The following is a 6,041-nucleotide window of genomic DNA, read 5'->3' as shown; positions in this document are numbered from 1 at the left end:
AGGAATGCCCAGCACAGGAGGTGCTGTAAAACAGGTACAGCTGTTGTTTCTTTACTAAGAACTGCATTGGCAATCAAGACAGTCCACACAGATTATTTGTAGCCTTTATCTGCTGGTGAAATTGGAGTCAGTGAAGTTCTGTCATACAAGAGGTAATTAGTTTTACACTTAGCATGGAGCCGACAGAAATCCCCCAGTACCTCTAAACTTTACAGCTCAAAGAAAATCTTTGCAATCAATATGCAAATATCATATGGTAATCAATGTTAACCAGGTTGCTCTGGAAGGAAATACCTGGGTGCTGACAATTGGCAAATACTTCAACCTGGTTAAGCACTGAAAAAATTGCACTTGGGCAATAAATAGTGAAACCACAAACAAGTGTTGGCTAGGGTTAGAACAAAGACCATCAGTCCAAAAATATTTTAATCTGTCAATGGTTTAAACTTGCCCTCAAATGTGAAGTGAAATAAGGCAGTTTTGACATCTCTTATTAAAGTCACTTAAGAATCAATATTCAGGACATAACAATAATCAAATCAAGTTGCTTAAACCAAACTCAAGGGATCCTTCTGTTCTGCAAAGAATCAAAGATTAATTTCCAAGGAAGTGAATCAATGCAAAGTAAATAGATTCTGATGAGCTGGAGAAGGATAACTTACATCTACTGCATAGTAGATGAGCTCTGTGATAACAGCACTCCCTGAGCACAGGAAATCTACACCACTGCATAATCAGGACTGACAGCACTTGCAAAACATGATCCATAACTCAGTTTCATTCATTCCTAATGAATAATCAAGGCTAACACAGCTTGCAGAAGCTTTGTGGCACGTGATCAGACCAGGCCCAGGTTTGGCACTTTTTGGCCAGCCCCACACACCCTGGGGAGGGATTTGTGACTCCTCAGTGGGCTCCCAGGAAAGGCTGCTTTGCTTTTTTCTGTAGAGCAAGAGTTTGCAAGTGAGTGCCAGAGCTCACAGGTACCTGCCCAGTCTTTACTGCTGAATTTCCTCCCTACTGGGAAAGAAATGGGAAGTTTTTAGAGAGAATTTATTCAGAATTTACAGAAAGAAGCCTTGTAAATCTAACATCCTTGTTAGTGCACACAAAGATAGCAGGTATTTGCTATGAAACCCTCAATGTAATAAAGAATAGCTACTCAGCCCACTTGGATCTCCTAAAAAAACTTCTTTTTTTTTTGGTTGCAGCTAGTGGTACAAGGAATCAAAAGATATCTCACTACTTGCATCACTTGATTTGTGAAATTAATTGTCCACTAAACAACATACCTCTTGTATATCAACAATGGTTCTCAGAGAGAAGAGTGGTTTCTTTTTTTCCTCACTCCGGATTAAATCTCTAAGCTACAACACAAGTCCCTGGTAGGTGATGTACCTACCTACTGACAGTTTGTTCAGGGCAATAATAGTGTGTGTGTGCTTTTTCTTTCCTAGGTTGAGTAGGAGCTCTTCAATTGACCTTTTACTGATGTGGAAAAATAAATATTATCAGCCCACTCCCACCCTCATATTTAGACTAGAAAATGTCCCACAAGCAGAGCTATCCCTCCTATTTCATGGCTCACATTCACATGATAAATTTTTTCAGCCTAGTTGGTGGAGCTGGACTACCCCAGCTCCTCTGCTGTGATTGCCAGCCCAGGGTTTGCAATTGCTGATGAGGACCCCCATGACAGCCTGCAGCAGCAAGGGCAAAGGAGATCACATAAAAGAACAGTCCTGAGACAGAAAATGAGGCCTGCAGGGTCTTGGGGCGCCATTATTATCTCTGAGTACAAGACCTGTGAGGAGGCTGGTTACTCCTCCCAGGTAATAGGGACAGGAAAGATGAAATGGCCTCAAGTTGCACCAGGGGAGATTTAGATTGGTGATCATGAAGGATTTCTTCACTGAAAGAGTTGTCAAGCATTGGAAGAGGCTGACCAGGGAAGCTGTGGAGTTGCCATCCCTGCAGGCATTTAAAATGCATGTGGCACTGGGGACAGGGTTTAGCGGTAGACATGACAGTGATGGGTTAATGGCTGGACTTGATGGTCTAAGGGGTCTTTTCCAAACTAAACTTTTCTATTATTCTCTGATTTTATACTTTTAAAAAAATCAGTTCCAGCTAGTTTCTCTTTATCACTCAAATTCTAGAAATCTTGCCAACCGTTAGAAAACATATTATTCAATTAAAAATAAATCAGGATGCTTTGAACTTATAGAAACCTTCTGATTTGTCTGGACTATTTTTAGGAACTTAAGGTCACAATTCATATAAAATCTCCTTCTGATATTATCTCTTATTCACAGCTGGAAGAACTGACTGCTCACAGATTCAGTGACTTGCCAAAGGCTGCCAGTGCAACATCCTCAATCTATGCTTCCTGACTGCACATCAGTGGGCTGCAAGTTTAAGGTAAAAATCCTTGATTTCACCTGTAATTTACTGACCCCTGATGACATTCATAAGTCAAGAACATTAGGACCAAGATCTCCTCTCCACTGAAAAAAAAACAAAACCTAGCAGTATGTTTTAAACAAAATTTAAAATCAAGAACTGTAAAATGTTATGATTAATGAATTACAAGTTTTCATACTTGCTTGCAAGAGAGAATGTAAGTCTAAGTCTACCTTGAGCAAATAATTTCAAGACTTAAAACCTGCAATTCTCCCAAAAGCACAACAGGAGATCTTTGCAGAAGTTTCTTTCTGCAGAAGACATTTCTCTGCTTGGCTCCACTCATAGAGCTGGGACAGCCATCTCAGCCAACTTTTGCTCCTGCCAGCTTCAGAAGCCTGATGTGATTTCCACTAAAGGGGATCACTAAACTTCCAGCAGCAATGGGAAGAAGCTTCTAGGAAAACACCAAATAAAATGAAACACATGATGAAGAAAATTGCCAGAATGAGTTTGTGTCCAAAAAGGACCAATTTCCAATATGTCCATTTTCCTGCTGTACCTACATATGCTACAAGAATTAAAAGAAAAAACAAACATTCCCAGTTCCTCAGTTACAGTTCAGTGATTTCTGTAGATGCTGTCTCCCCTTTTCCTCACGCCTCCAAATCTGAGTTCTCAAACTCCAAAACATCTTGGTAATAGTGGGTAGTGCCTAATACAAAGTGACCAGCACCCAGTCACCACCCAACATTCCTGTTTTTAGACTCACTCAGCCATGGAAAGACCTGCAGGAATCACTCTTCTCTAAAGAGGCAGTTTTAAAGACAAAAATGCACCACTACATTTCGTTGCAATGGAAAACAGGGTTGGGAAGCCTGGAAGGAGATATTTCAGTGTCATGGGAGACAACACATAACAAAGTTCATGTAAGAATGACTGGTGAATTTGGCATTGCCTGAAGAGCTGAAATAGCCCAGTACCACCTGTATAATTCAGGTGTGATGGTACAGACAAGATGTTGATATAATCTAAGTTTTTTCTTAAAGGTTTTGCTCCTCATTGTGGGAAATGGGAAGAATTCAAGAATGGTCTTTAAACAGGAGGAATTGTGATCACCCAGCAGTGATTAACCAAAACAAGTTTTAAAAGAAAGCATTACAGCATGACAAATTGAAATATCCTTTGAAGTCAAGATAATTATGGAACAAATCTCAGGAATATATGTTAGCAAGGAAGTTATCACATGCTGGAAACAAAAGGGTTCTTTTAGTCCTATTATTTTCAGTATCATAATCTCCAGAATTAAAAGCTAGCTCTGGCATGTAGCAAAGATGTTTGCCTTAAAACTGTATGAAATGCAAGAAGAAGTAAGAAAATACTTATGTATATGTATAGGTGTTATAGACATGTTCATCCACTCATTGTCTGGGTCTCTGAGCTCATAAAAACCCTCCCACAGACCAAAAAATTAACTAATCCTTCCACCTCATTCTTCCTCTGTTGGATCCCCATTGGGGAGGTTTCCTTCCGCTGTGGTACCATGAGTCAGAGAAACATGAGTCAGAGATGCTTCCCCTGCAATGAGTTCTCCATCAGATGTGCTATTCCAACCCAAGGACTCATTCCTGGCACAGGCCTCACTCAAATTCAAGTGACAATCACTCAAATCAGAGAGAATGTTATTTTCTGCTGAAACAAACAAGATTTGGCCCCAAACTGATCCCAGGAGAGAGGAGCACTGTCATCTGCTGGTTTAAAAGTCAGAAGACCTGGTTTCCTCCCTTTGCTCCACAGTGTGCTGAGAGCTGCCTGTCTGCAATCTACTTGGAGTAATTCTCCACAAAACCAGATTGCATTCATCAGCTGGTGGGCTGCCCCTTCCTAAGCTCAGAATTGGACTCTTCTCCATTTCACCAGAAAGGAGCCCAAAACATCCAACACTGCCTCTTGCTAGAAGCAATAGAGCACAATGCACTTACTGAGGATGCACAGTGAATCTACAACACGTACTCAGGAGTTTCTTTGCCAATAATATTCTATAAACACTTCATTGATATAAAATCTACCATCATGTATTTGATATGTCTAACTGGAAGTCACTCAGGACACTGCCTCAGCTGTCCAAACAATAGCATTTGCATATTCAGAATAGCAGCATCTTAATGGAAAATATGTATGATAGTTGGTTGTTTAGTTAAAACTTCTAAATGCCTATTCTTAAGAAAAAATAAAAAAAAAAAAAAGAAGTCATATAGCTTTTGAAGTGGCATAAACCTTGCAATTGTCTGCCTGACCTATTTGGCAACACTTCTCCCTATTATTTTATCAATTAGTATCTATACAGACTCCCCCCAAACAGATGTCTAAACAGAAATTCATCAAAGAGCAAAGGGAGATTCAGGCATGCACCTAAAGTAATTTTGGTTGCTAATTGAGCACATTGAGTAACACAGATACATTTTGCAGGTGCATCTTCCTGAGAATGATCCCACAAGTGTCCACACTGCACAGATAGGCTGTGTTATTTTAAGGTTTTAATCAAAATACATGCAAACAGGCACAGCATCATGTGCATGCTAATCTGTGAAGTGTCAGCAGTCACTACACTCTTTTAAGAACTCTAGCTATGTAAAAACTCAAAGAGAAGGAACTGATGAATTAGGCACTTTAGAGGAAGACTTAGAGGCTACAGCTAGAAGGTGACACACAGCACATTTGTAATAAATGTGGAGAAAACACCTTGTTAACATGGCAATGTATTCCCATATACTGAGAAACTGCACCAACACAAAGACAGAATACAAAAACGTGTAAGGTCATCAAACTCCCAAGGTATTTATGTTAGGAGAACCAACCCTGAAAGCAGTGATTACAGTGTAATCTTGACATCTGTCAAGCTCCTGTCAATGGCTTTCCTCAATGAAGGCATTACACATCCCTCAGCCACTGCTTTACCACCTGCAGTGAAGTTTTCTGCATCTGCTAATCCCAATTTGATGGCTCACCAGACCTGATTGAGGTGACCAACTCACCTAGCACACTCTGGTTGGAAAATTTCGTTAACTAAATGAGAAATAAATAATTCCAGCTTAAGAATAATGGAACACAGTTCCTGCTATATTTCCTTTGTAAAAGACAGACTCTGTTCCTGCATGTTAGCATGGTTAAAAAAAATAGCCCTCTGAATTTGATATTTCTCCCTGATGGGGGAAAAATTAAAATAAAAAGACATAGCAGAGTTTGTGTTCATTTGCAGAGCCCCGGGAGCCAGGTTTGCAAACCCAGCGATGTCCTCTTACCTGCACAGACACCGCACCACCCCAAGTGGTACCTGGAGCCCGGCTCCGACCCGGGCGCGCCCTGCGGAGCTGTCAGCCGGGATGGGCGGGCAGGGCAGCAGCGCACAGACAGACACACGGACACGCACAGACAGACGGACACGAACAGACACACTGCCCCGAGGCCCCCTGCGCATACACGCGCTCACAGGGACATGTCAGTGATGGGGATTGGCAAAACGCCGCACCCTCTGTGCACGAGGAAGAGAAGAGAAGAGAAGAGAAGAGAAGAGAAGAGAAGAGAAGAGAAGAGAAGAGAAGAGAAGAGAAGAGAAGAGAAGAGAAGAGAAGAGAAGA

General features: G+C 41.1%; 1 protein-coding gene across 1 annotated transcript in view; it reads right to left on the bottom strand.

Annotated features, from left to right (window-relative positions):
• Nucleotides 1-5,977, bottom strand: part of LOC102044817 (collagen alpha-1(XXII) chain) — a gene marked incomplete at its 3' end in the record, with an annotated part of 130,581 nt that extends 124,604 nt beyond the window's left edge. The window contains exon 1 of the mRNA XM_031061611.1: nt 5,706-5,977. The remainder of the gene's footprint in view (nt 1-5,705) is intronic.
• Between the last annotated feature and the right edge of the window lie 64 nt (nt 5,978-6,041).

Source organism: Geospiza fortis, unplaced genomic scaffold (genome assembly GCF_000277835.1).
Source record: "Geospiza fortis unplaced genomic scaffold, GeoFor_1.0 scaffold351, whole genome shotgun sequence".
Lineage (NCBI taxonomy): Eukaryota > Metazoa > Chordata > Aves > Passeriformes > Thraupidae > Geospiza > Geospiza fortis.
The sequence above is the reverse complement of the archived record's forward strand: the minus strand, read 5'-3'. Positions and strand labels throughout refer to the sequence as shown.